The sequence below is a fragment of the Rissa tridactyla genome, chromosome 6 (assembly GCF_028500815.1).
Source record: "Rissa tridactyla isolate bRisTri1 chromosome 6, bRisTri1.patW.cur.20221130, whole genome shotgun sequence".
NCBI classification, from domain to species: domain Eukaryota; kingdom Metazoa; phylum Chordata; class Aves; order Charadriiformes; family Laridae; genus Rissa; species Rissa tridactyla.
In genome coordinates, this window is record NC_071471.1 from 2537354 (window position 1) to 2556582 (window position 19229).

Sequence of the window (19229 nt, forward strand, 5' to 3'; positions counted from 1 at the left end):
GGAAAACCAAGAAGAAGAAAGAATTGTTCTGTACATTAAAGAAAACTCAGTTTCAGATGAGAGTGAAAAGTTAACTGTCTCAAAAAGTAAGACAGAATCCCTGCAGATACAAATTCCAAGGTCGAATGGGAGAAGCACAGCACTAAGACCGTAGTACTATTCACCTGACCACAGAGGTGACAGACTGTGACATGCCGGAAGGCTGTGAGAGCAGGAAACACTATCTACACGTAGAACATTTTGATGATAGACGTGATGTCAAGACTAAATATCTAGACATCGCTGAGAACTGGTCCCTTGATTAGCTCCTCACAATTTGCTGGAAGAAAAGCAACTCTTGGCTCGATTCTGAGCACTGTATAGCACTGGCTTGTAATGTCCTTGTAGGATCACAGGAATTACAGAGGCAATCTACTCCACCGAGAAAGAACAGCCATGCACCGATGCCCATCTAATTGAGGAGTTCTCAGGCTGTCAAGCCTGTCTTTGTCCAAGCCAGGTGAGGCTTCCCATTAAAGAGGAATTCAAAGAGCGCCCTGAATACAAAGCAATGATTCTATTGTCATATATATATATATACACACGCAAGTACATGAAGTTAGTTCTTTGAATTCGGTAGCATTTCAGATTATTTTATCCATGCATAAATAGAGAAGCCACAAGAACAGAATTCCAGACACACATCCTCCTCCAATAAACTCAAGATGTATCACATCAAAAGCACGGCTTCTAAAAATGATGATTTTGTATAAAAGAAACACTAAACTGCACTGTGACACATTTGTCTGCTAAAAATGACAAAAAGCCTTGGGATGCCAACAGAGAGCTTAACTGATTGCCTCACCAGTTCCCCTCGCTGTTCAAGATGTGTTCCCTTTTTGCCCTAGTACTTATTGAAAACATATGATTTTTTTTAATAGAATTGAATATTCCTTTATACATATAGCACGCACAGGCACAAAGAGACAACCACAAGTACAGATTTTTATTCCATAGTGTGATGTAGCTAATTTGAACTTGTTCTTGGTAATGCTCAAAAAGCTAATACGTTTTCAAATTAGGCTCTTGAGGTTTGATCATACTCTCATTAGAGGCATTAACGAAACTCCCAGTGATTTTACCAAGAGCCAAGAGTTGGTCCTTAGGAAGATAAGAAAACTTAATATTAAGCATTGCAGTCTTCTTAAAAGATATTGTCACTATTCATTGATTTTCAGAACTAGCATCTCATAAGTAGTTGGATCACATTTGTTATGATAAGAAGTTCTGCCTATGCCTCAGGCTTTTCTGGGTTTCTTTCTACTTTATTTTCTTGTCTGGTAGGAAGATAAATGCTCAATGAACAAGGCAGTTTTAAAGTAATTTTCTTTCATTTTAATTTACAGGTTTTTGTAAGATTGCAGTTGCTGTATGTAATTTCTAAAAACACAATAATTTGCATACATTAAGAAGGTATGTCTGTGCAGTATGTCATTACTTGTCTCCTGCATAGCTTTTCTATATGAAAAGAGATTCTGATTCAGAATTATGAAAAATAACATCTATAAATACTGTAGAGAAATTAAATTAATAATACTTGGCAATTATTTCTTCTCTTGAAACATTCATAATTAGGGCTTTTTCAGAACCTGTCTAATTCTGAGTCTAAGTGAAGACCCACTGGAGCCAGAAAATATGTCATAAATATTAACTCCATTTAACTGACAAGGAAACTAAGAATTGGAAAGTTTAAAAGACTTGCTACAGTTTTTCAAACTTTGTCAGCATTCAGAAAAAATTAGGCTTTTTAGAAGTCCTCAAACCCACACACCATGTTCTTTTTGTCACAAAAAGTAGCTACTGAGTATTGAGCAGTGTTAAAGTCCTGCCGATACTGAGTCTCCTGATGCACAGCTATTGCATGTTCTGGATTCCTCCTCAACCTGTCTTGGGCATATTCACTTCTGTGAAAAAATAACAAAGTAATTTATTTAAGGAGTGATTACATCAAATAAAGGGTTGAAGGTAAATCAGGTTGAAAGGTAAATTCAAGTTGAAAGAAATATAGAAGAGAACATTAATTATAACCAGGGACATATGTATCCATTATAAACTTGAAAAAATATGAGCACAACGTAATTGTATGTAGCTCACATCTCTCTATATGCTGTTTTATGGCTCGGCTGGCAAGGCCACTGAGTTTAGTAGAGGGCAGTTCTTTCACGGTTCTTTAATACTGCAACAGCAAGATGAACGGCAGTCCGGAGCAGCTTCAGCTATAACCACAGCAGTAGTTAACTTTATCTTCCTTTTGAAAGCTTTATTCTTTTGGCCTCCTCTTAAAAACAAAGATGTCTATTGCCTTGAAGTCATCTTTTTTGATGAGAATCATTCGCTGTTTTCCAAATCAGATATCACTAAAGCCTTATAAGATGTCATTGAAACTTTCTTTCACAGTTCCACTGGAAATTTCTTGCCTGAGATACATCTCAGGTTGTTATTTATTTTGTTTTCTGACTGCATCAGGCTGATGGCTCACAGTAATCCTGTAAGTCAAAAGTTGCAGTTGGCTTCCTCCTCCTCCTGTCATTTCCAAATAATAACTGTCTGGCTTTAATCACATATGTTTATATTAAAATAGTTGTGGGCTTCATGCACGGATTATTAAATGAGGTTCTCTAGCTTGTGTTAAACAGGATGTTGGATTTCTCATGCCTCCTGGCTTGAAAAGCTAATTCTATAAACCCGTATAACTCAGAGCCTTGGTCAATCTCTAACAGGGTTGATTAGGAGGGAACCTGCCTCAATCAAGTTATTCCATAATTAGCCCCTGCAATGTTCCTTGGCCCCTTTGCCAAAGCATCTACTACAGTATTTTCAGAGTCATAATACTCAATTAATAAGGCTAACAATAACATTTGCATTTGCTTGCGTGTCTTGCTCCTGACAGAGGACGGTTTGAACTTGTATGTTGCTGCCGGAACAAGTAAACACTGAGGCAGATTAGAAAATAGACTTGCACTCAGGAATTTAATCATTTAAAGTAACATCTTTGTTACTGCTTTAATCACATCATTCACATCGCACATTTTCATACTGATGTGATCCAGACTTAGTTTCTTTCCAGATTTTGTTTCATTTAGAGTCATTATACTATTAGTTATATTTACTTATGATCAATTTTCAGCTGTGCACTCTTGTGTTTTCTTACATGATCCTGTTTTTCACTCTGGTTCATCTCTAATTCTTTTTCCTGGCTTTCATGGTTGAACTCTTCTTTTATGTCTCATTGTTCTATTTGCTTGAAATAACAGGTCTAGCACTTAGATTTGTTTTGTACTTAACATATCACAGGGCAGGATCTTCCCATTAATTACACTCACTCTTCTGCAATTTTAGTCTTTGTTTTGGTTTGAACAACTGTCTAAGTTTTAGTTACTTAAAAAAACCCTTTTTACTTTACATTCACAAACATCTTCTGTTGTTTGCTTTTAGAAAGCACCTCTATACCGTTGTACATCTTAGAGGATTGTATATGAAGCCTTCAGGTTCTGACATTTCATAAACCTTGGGGACACATCTCATTCCACTTCCCCTGCTTGCCTTTAAAAGAAATTCCCAAAAGCAATATTTGCTGTTCAATGCAATGGAAAACTAGATCAACTAAAACTATTGGCTTTTATCTTCATTAATTTAATATCGACTTCATATCTGATTTCTGTGCCCCTGCACTGTAAGAAAGAGAATAATATAAGAATCCTTATGTAAGCTCCCACATAATTAATATTTGGTCTTTTGGCTAGAACTGTATCAAAGCCACTTACCATTTTAATATAACCTGCTTCCCCCTTCCCTGTTTTTTATTACTCATTTCCTTAGCAGGCCAATTATCACCCTACCATGGCCGGCTGGGGACCGGGACACCGAGCTATACCCATGTGCCTGCCAGGACTCACCCCTTCACAGCCCAAAATCAGAGAAACAAATGAGACAGCCCCTCACCTCATCACCAAACTCAAATTCAAATGGACTTTCTGCCTGGAAGACGCAAGTAGCTATTTTAGGTATCAGCTCTGGGGCTGTAAGGTATAAAGAGCAAGCTTGCCTATGACTGAAATGGCTGTCATAGTGCTTCTTGCTAATTAGGCCTTCTACTATTCACCAGCACATCCAGCCAGCTCTCTGCAACTTCCCTGCAGTCCAAGGCGACCTTCTAGTTAAGCTTTTAGGGTCTCTCCTGCCAGCTTTCCCCATAGTGAGAAGAGCAGTGTCCTGTCTCTGCGTGATATGGTTAAGGTAAAGCAGGAAAAACAGTCGTAGGCGAGGACTGGTCTGCAAATCAATCACATCCCCTTACATGCCCATTTCCCTGTATGACACTGCTCGTCTCCAGCAGTAGCCATCGCATATTCAAGAAAATTGAGCGTACTCAAGCACGCTCCTGTCAGATGGCAGCAGCCACTGAGGGTCTTGCACATTCAAGGATTCGAGTGTTCCCAATTTCAGGTAGCAGACAGTGAAATCTCCAAATGTCTCCCATAACCAAATATTTCAAAGGCAGTAAGAACAGAAGAAAAACTTTTGCTCTGAAATATTGAAGACAATCTGATGGAAAAATACCCGACTCCTCTCTTAAACGCTGCTCTGACAAAGGAATGTGGAACAGCATTTTCTAGTTCTCTATAGGTAGATGACCTCTTTATTACTTCTTACACATTGCTCCATTAGTCAGCTCTGCTCTTTCTGATTCTAACCCTCAGCAAAGAGCTCTGCAGACTCCTGCTAATTGTTGCAAAAAACTTTACAGTGCTGAAAATTATTTCTGGATCATTCCAGTTGCCTGTCACTATGAGTAAAGCCATTACCTGGAAGTACTTTTCACAGAACAAAGCACATCTCTATCATTGGTATGGTCTTGTATGAGGAAAGAGGTAGAGAATTCGTTGGCAATGTTCTTGAAGCTATTGTTTTAAAACTTACATAGGGAAGGAAAAGGAGCATCACCCCACTGTTACGTGCTTTCAAAAGCATCAGATGATATCTGATGATATCTGCAGTATGGATCACTTTTTGAGTACCAAAGAATTATGGGAAATGCTGCTGACATATCGCCCTGTCAAGATTTAATAGGGTAGATTTGTCTACAAATAATATAAGTTTGTCACAAAAAATATAATTATTTCCAGTGCCAATCACTCTCTTTCTCTTCTTTCCTTTACCCTTTCTCTCCTCGTTTTATGTACATATATATTGGTAATATACACCCAGAGATGACATCCTGCTATACATGAAATGCATGTGTCGCCAGTCTTTAAAAATAAATATATGAAGTGCCAGTTGTATGTAGCAGAATAATAAAATGCGCACTGCTAGAAGTTTCTTTCTGGTGCAGAAAATGATAAATAAAAGGATGCATGTGGAGATCACTTGAGATAACTAAGACAGATAGATTAGATGTTACTGACAGAGTAGGCAGCCAAATTCATACTCTTAAGAACTGGTGTGTTATTTTTCTAAAATACAGAGAAACAAGCAGTGGAGACACAGGAGTGACACATGAAAGCCTGGCACAGCGGCGGCTCTGCAGCTCTGTGCCTCCTGGGACCACTCACAGGCTGGAACTCACAGCCGGACTTGGAAGAACAAGCTGGATTTACTCTAGTGAAGAGACTATCCAAGTAATCAATGATGTTTTTCTCACAATAGTATCATAATCTGATCCTGAAAATATTTATTACCTACAGTATTACACATTAGCATTGGATGAAGAAAGTGGTTTATGTGACTACTCAAAGAAGTAAGTAACATTTGGTACACATGGGTAAGATCCTTAGGTTATATGAAATATTTACAGGATAGGAGTCTCTGAATTTCATATTTTATAAGGTTCACTTCTTAGTTTGTAAAATAATAAGAAAACAAAATTACAAATAAGATTTATAAAAAACATTTGATCTAAACATATTAGCTTCTCTTTCTCATCCCTGTGCCACCCTTGGATCACCAAACTCTAAAATTCTGATGGGAATTTTCATTAACAACAGCTCAAAACAACATTTTACTCTCTCGAAAAATGTTTACTGAATGCATAGAATCAGTGAAATGCATTTCGTCAAGGCAACAGTAAAAAGAAAATAAGTTTTCTGACAGTGACACTCAGCACTATGCAGATGATCACTGCAGAGCATAGGTACTTCCACATGCTACAGAAATTCATTAATTTTACTGATAGACTATAAGTAGACAGAACTCAAACTTTGTCAGTTTTTGCATTTTTCTCACTCTCTTCTTTCTAATTGTTTCTAGTATTTGCCAAATCCTACCTAAGTGTTTGTACCATATTTTTACTTTTTTTTTTTTGAAACTGATTTTGTAGCAGCCCTTCCTTGAGCAGTTAAAACTCTAAAGTTGAACGACAAATGATGAACTGCAGCTCGTTAGGTAATCCTGATCCGACACTTGATATTTCTCAATGCATTTCCTGCTCTCTTTTTACAGCATGGTTACTCATGCTTTATTTTTATCATTCATTATTTACAAAGTGCCATGTGTTCCCCATTCTTCACAAAACAGCAAATGTTCCAGGTCCCTGCCCAGAAAAGCTTACGGTTTGTGATCAAAAGGATGTGGACTTTTCTGCTTTGAAACCTTCTTCAGTGTTACATCACAAAACAACCAGTAGGAATGTTAACAGACCATCCAAGTCCACTGCTGGCCAAATAAGCCCAAGACAACACTGAGGCCTCATTTGTTACCATAAAGCCCTAATCCGTTTCCTTTCCATGATTTTCATTCCATTATTTCAGCACAGTGGAGCTGATATTTACATCACAATTTGATACACATCTATAACGTGTGTTTCGATGACGATGTGTCTTTATAGCTGTTAAGTGAAATCTGAATAGATAAAGAACTTGAAAAGTGACTACAACGCAAAGCTGTATTGCTGAGCATGACATCTAATTTCTTTTGCTCCTTTAAGGCAAAATTCACCAGCACACACTGGATATCTGGTTTAAAGGAACTACTGGTCTATAAATATAACTTATAGATCTATAAATGCAACTTGTTCATTCAATCCATGTTTGCGTGCCAGAGACACCTCATTAAATTCCAGTCAATGACCTTTGCTATTCTCTGATGTGCCACTGAAACGCCTGAAAAAGTCACTAAGATGCAGAATTGAACTTTGATTTTTCATCATTCTTTTTACACCGGTTGATGAACAGTTCATCCCGTGATAACCGAAGTTAAAACCATTACCAGGTTTCTAAACTGTCTTGTCCTGTGTAAGCATTTCAGGCTTTCAATAAGCTTGAGTTTTGTAACTTCTCAGAGATGTTACACTGTTGAAAAAACACAATGTGCTTTAAGTTCTCAACATTAAAACAGAAACACAAGTGATTCTTGTTAAATACCGTTACAGCCATGACCATCTAAGGATGATAAAGCAGAGCTAGATTTTTTTTATCAGACCAACCAGAACAGCTGTAAAAAATAGAGGGGTTTTCAGGCATGTGAACCTTTCTTCAGGCCTGAAATAGCAGTTAACTTTAAAGCTAAATACAAGTTATGACCGAGTTAATTTGGCACATACAAGGCCTTCTGAGAGAAGGAGTTCCTAGTTTATAAAACATGAGCGTTACTAGTGTGAAGGAAAGGAAAGTTCCCAGTCTCCCTCTAGAAACCATTTATTTCCGGGTATTGTGCAACTGTGCCCTGCTTTCTTTCTAAAGAAAGAATTAACGTTCTTTGTGAAACAACTGGTCATGACCCTTGTCATCTCTTCATACCAGTTGTTAAGTTGCACAGTACTACATACGGCCACATCACTGACTGATGTAACCACATTATTGTATTTTTCCCATTATTCTCCAACAAAGACCACATGTATCTGAGTGGCAGCTTTGCTTTGTGACTGCAGCAGTACATTCTGGCACCTTGTAGCACAATCACTTGAAGATGTGAATTTTTTGCATGATGCTAGTACAATGCATGAAGCTGAAATATAGATTAAAAAAAAAAAAAGAGGAGTTCAGCTATGACAAGAGATGCACTCTGTGACAGTGTTTTGGCTACAGAGGAAGTCCACACAGTGAGATTGGAGGAAAAGTCCTGTTCTGGAAATACAGAAAGTGCAGGGTACAGTCTCTTCTTCTCAATTCTATTCTTCCCTTTGCAGCTAAGATTTAAAATGGTAAGGGAAATACAAGCTGGTGAAGGAACAAATGCAACTGACTTGAACTTGAAGCTAAACTCAGCTCCATTAATTCTCTGTTAGGTTCCTAACCGGACCAAGAAAGGTAACTTTAGTTTGAGGCGAGGCGTATTTCTCCTGCCAGTCCTCAGGTTTGTATTTGTAGGCAAGACAAAACCAGAAACATTTCCCTCTAGCTTAGGAGACTTACTTATAGATCAGAAACCCATTACGCTAATCTAAGTACAAAAAACAAAGAAAAAAAAGGCCTCAGGAGGTAACAATCCAGATTCAACCTATGTCTGCTCATGTGTTTACAGTAACCAGGAAACAGCTAATAATCTTTTATTTCTAGTCTACAGGATAGCCAAGTGAGAATTGCTTATAATTACTGATCGCAGGAAGTGATTACTCACTTCCCTGGCCTAAAGAAACGGCTTCAGCCATACCTAAGATGTTTAGGTATTTCTGGGCTAACATAAACACTCTTGTAACTCCCTTTGGAAATTGCAAATCGTATTTTGAGAATGTTGTTTTACAGAAATGACAAATGATCTTATATTTCTGAGAAAACGACTTTGAAGTTGGAGTTGTCAGTACTTCAAAGTTTCCCCTCCAAGTCATTTAACTTTCCCCTGAGATTCGGTACACTCTTCTGTCAAATGAAGATGATGATGATAACCCATATCGTCATGATATTTCAAGTCTAAATTCATTAAAACTTATAAAATGTTTTGCAGTGCTTAGGAGAAAAACGTTACAGAAATTGAAAGCATTTTTGCTATACTAATCAGCTGAAGAGTGAGACCTTACAGAACTGCAGTTCACACTTTGGAAGAATTACAGGTGTTTTTAAATTGTAACTTTCTTTGAAGTCTGAACACATTTTATTTTATTTACTGCAAGTGAAAAGTATATAAAAGCATACTGAATGCATGGTGCCAATACAGCTCCCAAAAATATTGGCTGAGCTGGGCTTAGTTCTTCACATTTACATCTGAAATTATATAGCTGTACTGGGAAGGAGTAACTCAGACATTGCCTAAGGAAGCGCTGTGAAAATTAACATGTAGATTATACATAGGAATCATGATTTCATAGCTTGACAGCTCACAATAACTGCTCAACAGGTTAGAGAATAAATAAAGGATAAGCAGGGGAGCCGACAGGAGTGCTGAGTGCATGGGAAGGAGCTAGAATTAAGGTGGGCAGAATGTAATTGTTTAAATTGGAATTTAGACAAGACAGCAGAGCTAACATGCCAGTAATGTAAGAAAACTGAGATGCAGGTACAGTAGATATTTTGATCACTATTAACTCACTTCACAGTTCTTGTAGGGTGATAGCACAATCTGTTACCAAGAAAAGAATTGTGAAGTTTTAATTGAACACATTAAGGTCTCTTTATCCATCACTGCAGCAAAGGCTTCAATACTATAAAGTCTAAGTGCACTTTCTGAATCCTTAACAGGAACACCACTTGGTTTTTGAACGACCGTTTGCATAAACAGTGCTTGAGCAGCAATTTGCTTGCTTTGGTTTATGAAGAGGCACCCAGATTGGAACACCAGCATCCCAGCATCAGCTGTGGGAAGGATTTAAAGCACATCAGAAAGAGAGACCCTGTGTGTCACACGGAGCAGATACACACTAAGCAAGGTTTCCCTAGCAAACGGAAACAGCAGATGAGCAATAATGCAGATTCAGTTGGAAATCACGCCATACTTCAGAGAAGGACAAGAGTTTTGAGAGCTTCTAAGGGAGACTGAGAAAGACAGGCCCAAAGCTTTCCTCCAAAGCATCTCTGACTACGCATTTGGTCACAGAGCAAAGCAGGATGATACGCAGTAATCCAAATAAAGTGAGTAAAGTGGAATACATTAAAAAATTAAGCTGTTGGCTCCTGCTTGGACCTATCAAGTAGGTTTTTTGCAAAGTACAAATTCTCTACATGCCTTCCAGCTTCCAAATGTCTGCAACATTTTTGCTCTTCATCAGCCCAACACTTCCCAAGTTAATTACTTTCCCGTGAACTTTTCTAACCAAATCTCCCAGCAGGCACTGCATCTTCCTCCTTGTCTCATGAAACAGGGACCTCACATGCTACCTACATTCTCCCTCGTACCTAAGCAAATGCACGTCTGCTACACATGATATCTTAATCACTGGTACTTTCTGGAGAAAAGTTTCAACATCTGCTGTATCTTAATTGTAGCATCTCAAGGGACACCAGCTGACTCTCACATTAGTTAGCAAAGCCCTTCCTGGTAGGAATTCTTTGGAGGCTAAATCGTTCATCTGAACATTGCCACAACACAGCAGGTGAAATACTCTGATGCAGCAAAGCAGCACAAGACCTATTTGCCTTCCAAGCCCTTCATGTAGGATTTACTTACTAAGCCTGCAACAAAGGAGGTAAAAAGAGGAATTCCACCTCAGAAGAGGTGGAGTTGTTCAGTAAAGAGCAGGCCTTTGTCAGGTATAAATTATCACAACTCTGTTGTCATGGAGCTACGAGAATTTATCCCTGCTGAGGGTCTGCTCCAGATTTTGCAGCTTTTATTGCTGTGTATGTATTGTAGCAGTGAAAGGTTGTCTATCATGATGAAAGTAAGCATAACACAATGATTTGTTTGTTTTTATAACTCTGTGGTTTTATATCTGACTGTTACTCATTGCTTTTTTTTTTTTTTTCCCTCATCACATCTGCTCTTGCTACTTTCTGAACCTGAAATCCCTCATTAAGATGAATCATCAGTAACAGCCTTTATCACTCCCTACTGGCCCTGGGACACGTGCAACTAATTACACACACACCCCTCTGCCCCAGTTTACAACTGACAAAACAGAAGCAGGGAGACTGTGTTGGTGACAATTTTAAAAAGAAACAGTTCTAGGACAAGATTAGACAATATAAGTTTGTCTGGTCTAAGTCCTGTGTTTATGTACCCAGGTAACATTCCCTGGCAAAGGGAGGAACTATTTCTTTTTGAAAAGGATGCAAAGACACCATTACAGAGAATCACGAATTCACCTTAAAAGTGAACAAAAAGTGAATAATGAAAACTTGTAATGTAACAACAGTTAGGAATAAGACTTTTTGATGTGTTAACCTTTAAAGCTTTATTTTTACGTTTATTCAGTTGCACAACTTCACAGAATCACTTTTATATAGTTGTTTTTAATAGGGAGGCTCATTTTGGGGGATGAGATTTGCAAAAGCACCAAGAGATCTCTGAGCACAAATCCCATGTCTTTCTGTGAGACTTGCGTTATCGAATCACCCGTGTTTGTTTTGAAAATCACCTCTTCTGAATTCATTGAGGTTTTTGGCAATGGGGACAGAGTTAGTTAAATTGGTCCAAAGTCAAAGTAAAAATATATTTCCTGCCCCCTCCCCCCATTAGAGTCTTATATTATCATAAGGAGATGAAAGCATAAACATGGTTTACCTGACACTGACAAACTAGAAGCCAGCTTTCAAAGAATCAGTTTATCAAAAGAAAGACTTAAGAGCCCGGCCGTGCACTTTAATCACTTGTTTCATAGGTGTGAAAACAGAGACATTTCACATAGGCATGAGACATAATTGATAATTCTCGTCCTATCTCAGCCTGTTAAACCGATGATTGCTGCTGATATTCTAGATCACAGGACACGCATTCTTTGAAGAACTTTAAAATTTACAGTGAAGTTTTCACTCTGTATATGTCAAAGGACCTCAGTCACTTTTGTCTCTGTTACCATCAACACATCCCAAAATTTTAAGGTAGCTATTTTATTACTAACCAAAGAAAAGTTAAAATGCATTTTCCCCCTCTTTGCAGTCAAAATGAACGGCTCTGTTAAGAATATGCTTAGAACCATTAAATCACGAGCCTGATACACAGGTTATTTGTGAATGACAGAAAGCCAAAAGGAAAGATTCAGCAGAATTTGTTTGTGGCAGACTAGTCTCACATGCTGTCTCACATTTAAAAAGTCTCACTATTCAAAAGTTATTTCCTTGCTATTAATCACATCTAGCCGTTTCTATGAGAGCTGGAGTAAAGGCGAAGAGAAGCTGGTGTAGTCATAAAACTTGTGAGCCAGCAGCTTTTCCCTTGGCAGGTGTCCATCCCAGCTCCCCCCACCAGCCTCTGATGGAATCAAAGGGGGATCTGTTCTCTCATCAACTAGGTGATGTACACACTTCTTGGCATGGCTGCCTTTCTTCCTGTGAAATACTGCAGAATACAGAGATCCTTGTGCTGGCTCTCCACATGACACTACAGCAAGCATAAAGGATACCAAACGACTTAAGCAGTGACACTGAATCACTCAGGGACTGGCCCAGTTGAACTGAAAAACTTAAGAGCACCTCTCATAGTCAGGCACCTGAGCAAGGGCGTAAGGATTTGGCCCACTGAGCTGGTGGGACAGGAACAGGGTCAGGATCCCACATAGTCAGGTCTCAGAACAGACTTTCCTTACATGCTCCCCGTTAAGTGGTGCCCATTTTCTGTGTATCAGCAGCCAATTCCTGAACTGTGTGACAGGAACTTTTTAACTCACACAGATGTTTCAGACAAAAAAAAAAAAAAAAGGAATCATCACTAATAAAAAATATTCGTACAGGTTGAAACTGAGCACGCCTCCTGAAACATGAACTTCCTGCTCAGCAGAAAAAACGAAATGACTTTGGGACCCAGCGCAGTGCAGGAAGCCGAAAAGCTGCAATGAAAAAAGGTCTGATGTCTGCAAGGGCACTGAGGAAAGCACATTCTCCATCTGATACGGACTGTATTAGGGAGATTGGCCCTGGTGTCCCAGAAGAGCCCTCCCAGAGCGACACCAGCTTTCTGGAGGAAAGGGACTGATGTGCAGGCTGGCCACGCGTAGGGTTTCAATGCTGCTGCACCAGCACAACAAAAAGTACAGCTTTGTAACTGTTTCTGGCCAAGGTGCACAGAGGGGGAAAAAAGCTTCCCTTAATCTCCTACACTGAGCACGGAAGCAGGATTCGCACGTGCACGCCTGTGTGAAGAAACACGTATTTAAGAAATCCCAGCCTTTCTCTCATTTAGTGGGAAGTTTTACGGGATAAAGGATAAGACTGTAGCCTGCGAATCAGTAAGAACAGGTACTATCCTAACTTCTGCCGGTATCCGACTTGGTAGACTTGAGTAAGTCAGTTTAGAGATTACAAACCCAGTAATAACAACTATCAATTGTTTGTTCCTATAACACAACTATAGGTCCACTCTAAATCAATTCCTACTTGAAGCAGAATTAATTTTTCAGAAAAAAAACAAGAAACCTTGATTTCAAAAACTCTTCACTATTTCGTTTTTTATAACTGCTCTGTTGAAAAGTTTTCCACTATCCTATTCTGTGTCTTGTATAGATACAGGCTGGGACAAATTATCTTTGCTCAAATTAAATAAGTTCACGCTCTCGAGTACCTTGCTGCACAGAATGTCCAAGCCATTAACCATTCTCTAAGCCTCCATCTACTCTTTATTCCTTTTTGAAACATGAATCTGAATCTTCACACGTACTCAGATGTTTCGGAAGTTATCACATCACTACCGACACAGAAGCGCATACCTTCATAATTCCTCTTTGGAGTTTCTCTTTAGTCCATCTTTAGGCCGTTGGCCACTGTGTGACAGTGAAATCCTGCATTCACCCAATTCTCTACCATGATCTCCCAAAAATTTGCAGTCATTATTTCTCAGGATAGAGTCATTCATCCTGCAAATGTAAGCTAAATTATTTGTTCATATACATGAAAAAATACATATATAAAATAAATGTATATATATGTATATGGTATTACCTTCAGTTTTACTGAAGCATGTATGATTTATGGATCATTTCATAAGCTAACTTCATTTCCAAAGTCCCAAACTTTATTCCATCTACATAAATTTACCATTAATGATTTTTTTTTTTTTTTTTAGTCATTAAAAGAAATGGGAAACAGAGCACAGCCCAACAATTCCTAAGGGATCCTATTAGATAATGATTCCCACTTTCCATATTAAGACTACCAGATTAGCAGTTTTAGGTCTTTTTAATGTGTTGCCCAGTTGAATTTGCATTATTCTCATTTCTTAATCAAAGGTTGTGTGGTACCATGACAAATGCCCTAAGAAAGTCCATTACATCAGCACTACAACGTTCATCAACCAAAACTCATATATCATAAGAAAGCTATTGAGTTAGTCTGACAAGATATATTTTCCATAAACCAATGAGAACTACTATAAATTACATTATTCCTGATTATTACTTTACTAATAATGTCCCACATCAGTCTTCCATTATTTTGCGAGAGATTGGCACCAGGCTGAAAGGCCTGTAATTACTAAGCCATCCCATTTAAAATTCTGGCACAGTATTTGCCTTACCAGTGCAGTATCAATTAATAAAAAACAACATTAACAGTCCAGAGACATTCTTAAGTGGTTCCTTGAATACTCCCTGACGAACGTTATTGGAACTGCTGATCATAACATGTCTTAACTTGAACAGTAGCTGTTTAACAACTTCCACAGTTAGTGATGAAATGAAAGGAATTTCCCAACCCTATCTCTACCTGTTCAAAACACAGATAATAGCACTTACTCCCAAAATGCTTTGAGATCAGTAGTTTAAAAACAATTTATAAGAGCTAGGTATTTGAGTTTTTTAACTCCTCTGTATCGCAGTACCTCTCCAGTGATTAAGAATATTCATACTTCAAGAAAAATCCTTCTTTCTATTGTACTGAACAGGCTCTGAGGTACAAAGTATTCTTGTGTCTTTTTCATGCTGGCTACCCAGAATTTATACAGCAACATTGAAGCTTTGGCTGCCAGAAGATCCCTTATGTAACTGTGTGGAGTCGCTCTAAATGGATGCTTCACGGAATCCAGTAAATTCTGAAGGTTTGTCAAGTACAACAAATAGTGAAGCAGTTAATATGGTAAGCAGAATATGTGTCATCTATATTATCAGTAATCACAAGTGGATAAAATCTGATTAAGGAGCAAAAATTTTCACTTTGAGATCTGTAAAGCATTTTTGTACTCAAGATAAAATGATCAGAAGAAAATCCCTGCAAATCATCACGCTATTTGAGGTCTAGCATGTTTTAGGTAGTGGTACTATGTAAACATTTTTAGCAATATTAAACCATTTAAACCAGATTTTCATTAACTGTGTAGCGAGTATTCTATACTAGTAATTTTTCCTAACTACAAGGTAAACTGATGTGTTTACACTGCACTGACTGATGCGATGGCAACGTAGTGCAGACATACCAAAGCCAGCTTTAAACCAAAGCCAGCCTGGGATACTGGCACCCATCTGGCCACAGACATCAGGAGCCTGGAGTAGGTAAATGCCTGCCTACTGATACAGCTCCTAAAACATGTTTTGGAACCCTAGCGAGCCATTAAAATATTAGAAGTATCTTAAAAAAAATGGATTTAAATTACCTAAGAAGGTCAGCTGTGATCAGAAGTCTAACAGACCTAACTCCAGTGATGGTAAAACCAGGCTTGAAAGTATTTAGGCAAGTTAGTTGTTTTCAGAATAACTTCACCTCATCAAATTCACCCTCAGATACTTTGTGCATAGATTGAAGCAACCTCAGAAGCATTAAATAGAACTTGTAAACAGGTACAAACATAGTGCTTAGCATTAAAAACAGGGGAAAGAAAGGCCAGAAAACTTACTTCTGATTGCAGCAGAAATACTATAACAATTAATCAAACAAACAATGTAAGTTTTGAGCAACCTGGTTTAGCGGGAGGTGTCCCTACCCATGGCAGGGGCTTGGAAGTAGATGATCTTTAAGGTCCCTTCCAACTCTAACCATTCTGTGATTCTAAGTACCCAGAAAACAATAAGGGGATGAGTAACCAGCAATGCAGACTGTTTTCTCTGTACAACAGGGTACCAGGCGTTACAGACAGGCAAAAACGACTAGATGTTTTTCATAAGAACTTTATGACATTGTCATAAACAGCTGGGGGAAACACGGCCTAGAAAAATCACTGTTAGGTGGCTGCTTAACTCTACGCAGAAAACAGTTCTTGATGATTCACTGTCAAACTAGAGGGGTTTCCCAAGTGGCATGCCATAGAACAGCACATAATTCAGTACTTTGATTAATGATTTGGCTAAAGGAATAGAAAACATATTTGTTAAATTTGCAGGCAACTTGAAGCTGGAAAAGCTCGTGAGAACAAGGATGTGATCAGAATTAAAAAACATCTAGATCAAGTGGAGAAATGGTTATGAGTAAGTAGGAGACAAGTCAATAAGTACAGTGGCTAAATTCTATAGTTAGGTAGGACTAATCACAAAAACCCACAGTGGCTAAGTAAATGATTCAGGAATATCACCAAAGGTAACAGCAGATCACAAGCTGAACATGACTCAACAGCGTCATGGTGCTGCAACACCATTTGGGGGGATGTATAAACAGAAATACTGCATGCAATACACATAAAAAAAATTTTCTGGTCTACTGAACAAGAGTAGACTAGAGGTCTTGTCCAGTGTTGGACGTTACTGAAATAAACCGGTCCACGGAAAGTAATAGGAAAGATGATCAAGATCTAGAAAACCCAACCTTTGTGACTAGGTTTAGGAACTGGGGTTGCTTACTCTAGAAAAGAGAAAATTGAGGGAAATGCAATAATTTTCTTAAAATGTGTACAAAGCAGCTACAAAGGGAATACATCCTTCTCCACATCAATTTTTGGCTAAAGCAAAAAGAAAAAAGGGCATAAGGTTCAGCACTGCATATTTAAGTAAGGTCTATAGTAAAAACTTCCAAATAGTAGGACAGTTAAGCACTGGAGCGAATTGTCCTGGGGGTTGTGGACTTTCCTCATTTTGACACTTTCAATAAGAGGCTGCAGAATCAACCCTAATATATTTATGCTACACTGCGATCACAGTAACTGCGGTACAGGTGTTACACCTGGAGATTCTACACCTTCCATAAAACTTTTTTCTACTTGATAAATGAGGAATGGTCAAGTTTACAAGTCTGCAACACTTATGTAGATGAGGCTTTTATGTTTACTTCAGCAGAAGCCTGCCAGGGTCCAAAGTTCGGAAAACATCTGGCCATTGAAATGTAGTTTTCTTGGAATCTGCCATCAGGTGCATGGGGAAAGTGGAGAGAAATACTTTCTCTTCCTTTTTTTGTCTAAATAGGCACATCTTTTTTTGTATAAGGCATTTCTGTGTGGAGAACAGTGTTACTACACATCGAAAACTGCCTCTCTGCAAACAAAGAAAATCTCCTCTGCTAGAAAACTGAATATATGGCTGGGCAAACAAAAGTATCTATGGTGCTAAAAATACAACCACACAGGAAAAAGGCAGGACAGATCTACTAGAAGGCCATTTCCTGTTGTGATTTGATGCAGGTGGTATGTTAATGGAGGACCATGATTTGTATCCTCCTTCAAATAGGCGACATTTTGCAGCACTGGCTGCCGCTGAACTCAATACAAGTGTACGTGAAAAGCCCGCTCAGAGCCCACCTTTCCTACGGAAGCTACAATTTCTCCCCAGCGCTTGTTTCAGATATAGGAAGAGTGGCACAGGCTATGGAGTACCAGTAACCTTGCCCCGTGACACACCAGCACCTCTACAACCCGTAGGCCAGTGCTATCAGAGATGCAGCTGGACTGCTGCCTCTGCCCATGCGCGGCATTTACCCTATACATGAAGCTGGGGTAACAACAACAGGCACACAATACATAAATTCGGGTAACAACAACGGAAGCTTCAACTGAAATAGGACGGCGGATTCTGTAATTATGCTGCTCATAATCTAGAATAATGTGGTATTTTTCTTCATTTTGTTGACAAGTTCTAGGCTGGTTCTTACTGACAGGCGCAGAGTTACAGGTGAAAAAAAGTGGTGCCACTCCAACACAACAAAGAATTATCCTGTTAGTATTCTACTCAGGCTATTTACAATCTAATTGCTATTTGTTACTGTGACTTGTGGTTTCTACGTTGAGTCTTGTTAATTAAATGTTTTATATGCATCATTAGCAAAACTTTTAGCTTTTTAAAATTAATTTAGGATTGCGTGTTACTCAAATTTATTATCCATTACAATATGTAAAGCACCTAAAACACCCCTTTTACACGCATTCCCTAAACACATATAAATCATGTTAGCATATAAAAGCAATGTATAAATACACATAACATAATTAGAGCTCTCATTGATGTGTGGTTGTACCATTCTTACCTTACAACTACAACTAGAAAACAAAGTATGAAGTGCAATTAGAAACTGTCAGAACTAACATATTATGAATCCTTAATTCTATGTTATTAATAAGATTTAAGACTATTAATACATTAACAACTGAATTTCATTTTCACAGTTTTTGCACCTCACTTGAGACTCAGAATAAGCTAGGTTCTTTTTGGTAGTAAATTTTTAATCAGCTCCATGTTTTCACAAATTAGGCCAATTATTTTCAGATAGCAGAAAAAATTATTTATGAAAATATTTATTAATATTAATGTTTGTAAAGATCTATTTCTTAATAAAATGGAGGCGTTAGGCCTAAGTGAACCCAAAGAGTTTCCATGTATGCAAATTACTTATTATCTCCATGGTTACATGAGCTAATAGACTGATGTTTTATATAAGGTATATGCACCAGAACATTAATCTACTATTGAACAAAGCAGCAAATCTGTGTCTTTACGACCAAACATATGCTATCGTTGGATACTGGCAACGCAATCTGTTATCATACATGACAAATACCAAAAGACACGGAGAGATCTGAGAGGCACAGTGGAGTGATGCATACCGCAACCTGCTGTGCACGCAGAGGTCTGTGCTCCCCAAAGTGCCCTCTCCAAGTCTGGCTTCTGAAGCTGCAGGAATATAGCACATCACAGGCCACCTCTGCCTCCAATGCCACTAATCATCACCCGCAACTTGCATTTAAAACTCTTCCATTGAACACAGCGTTGCACACAACTTACAGCTATGGAAACTCATTTTACTTCGAGTTACCCGTCACCCACC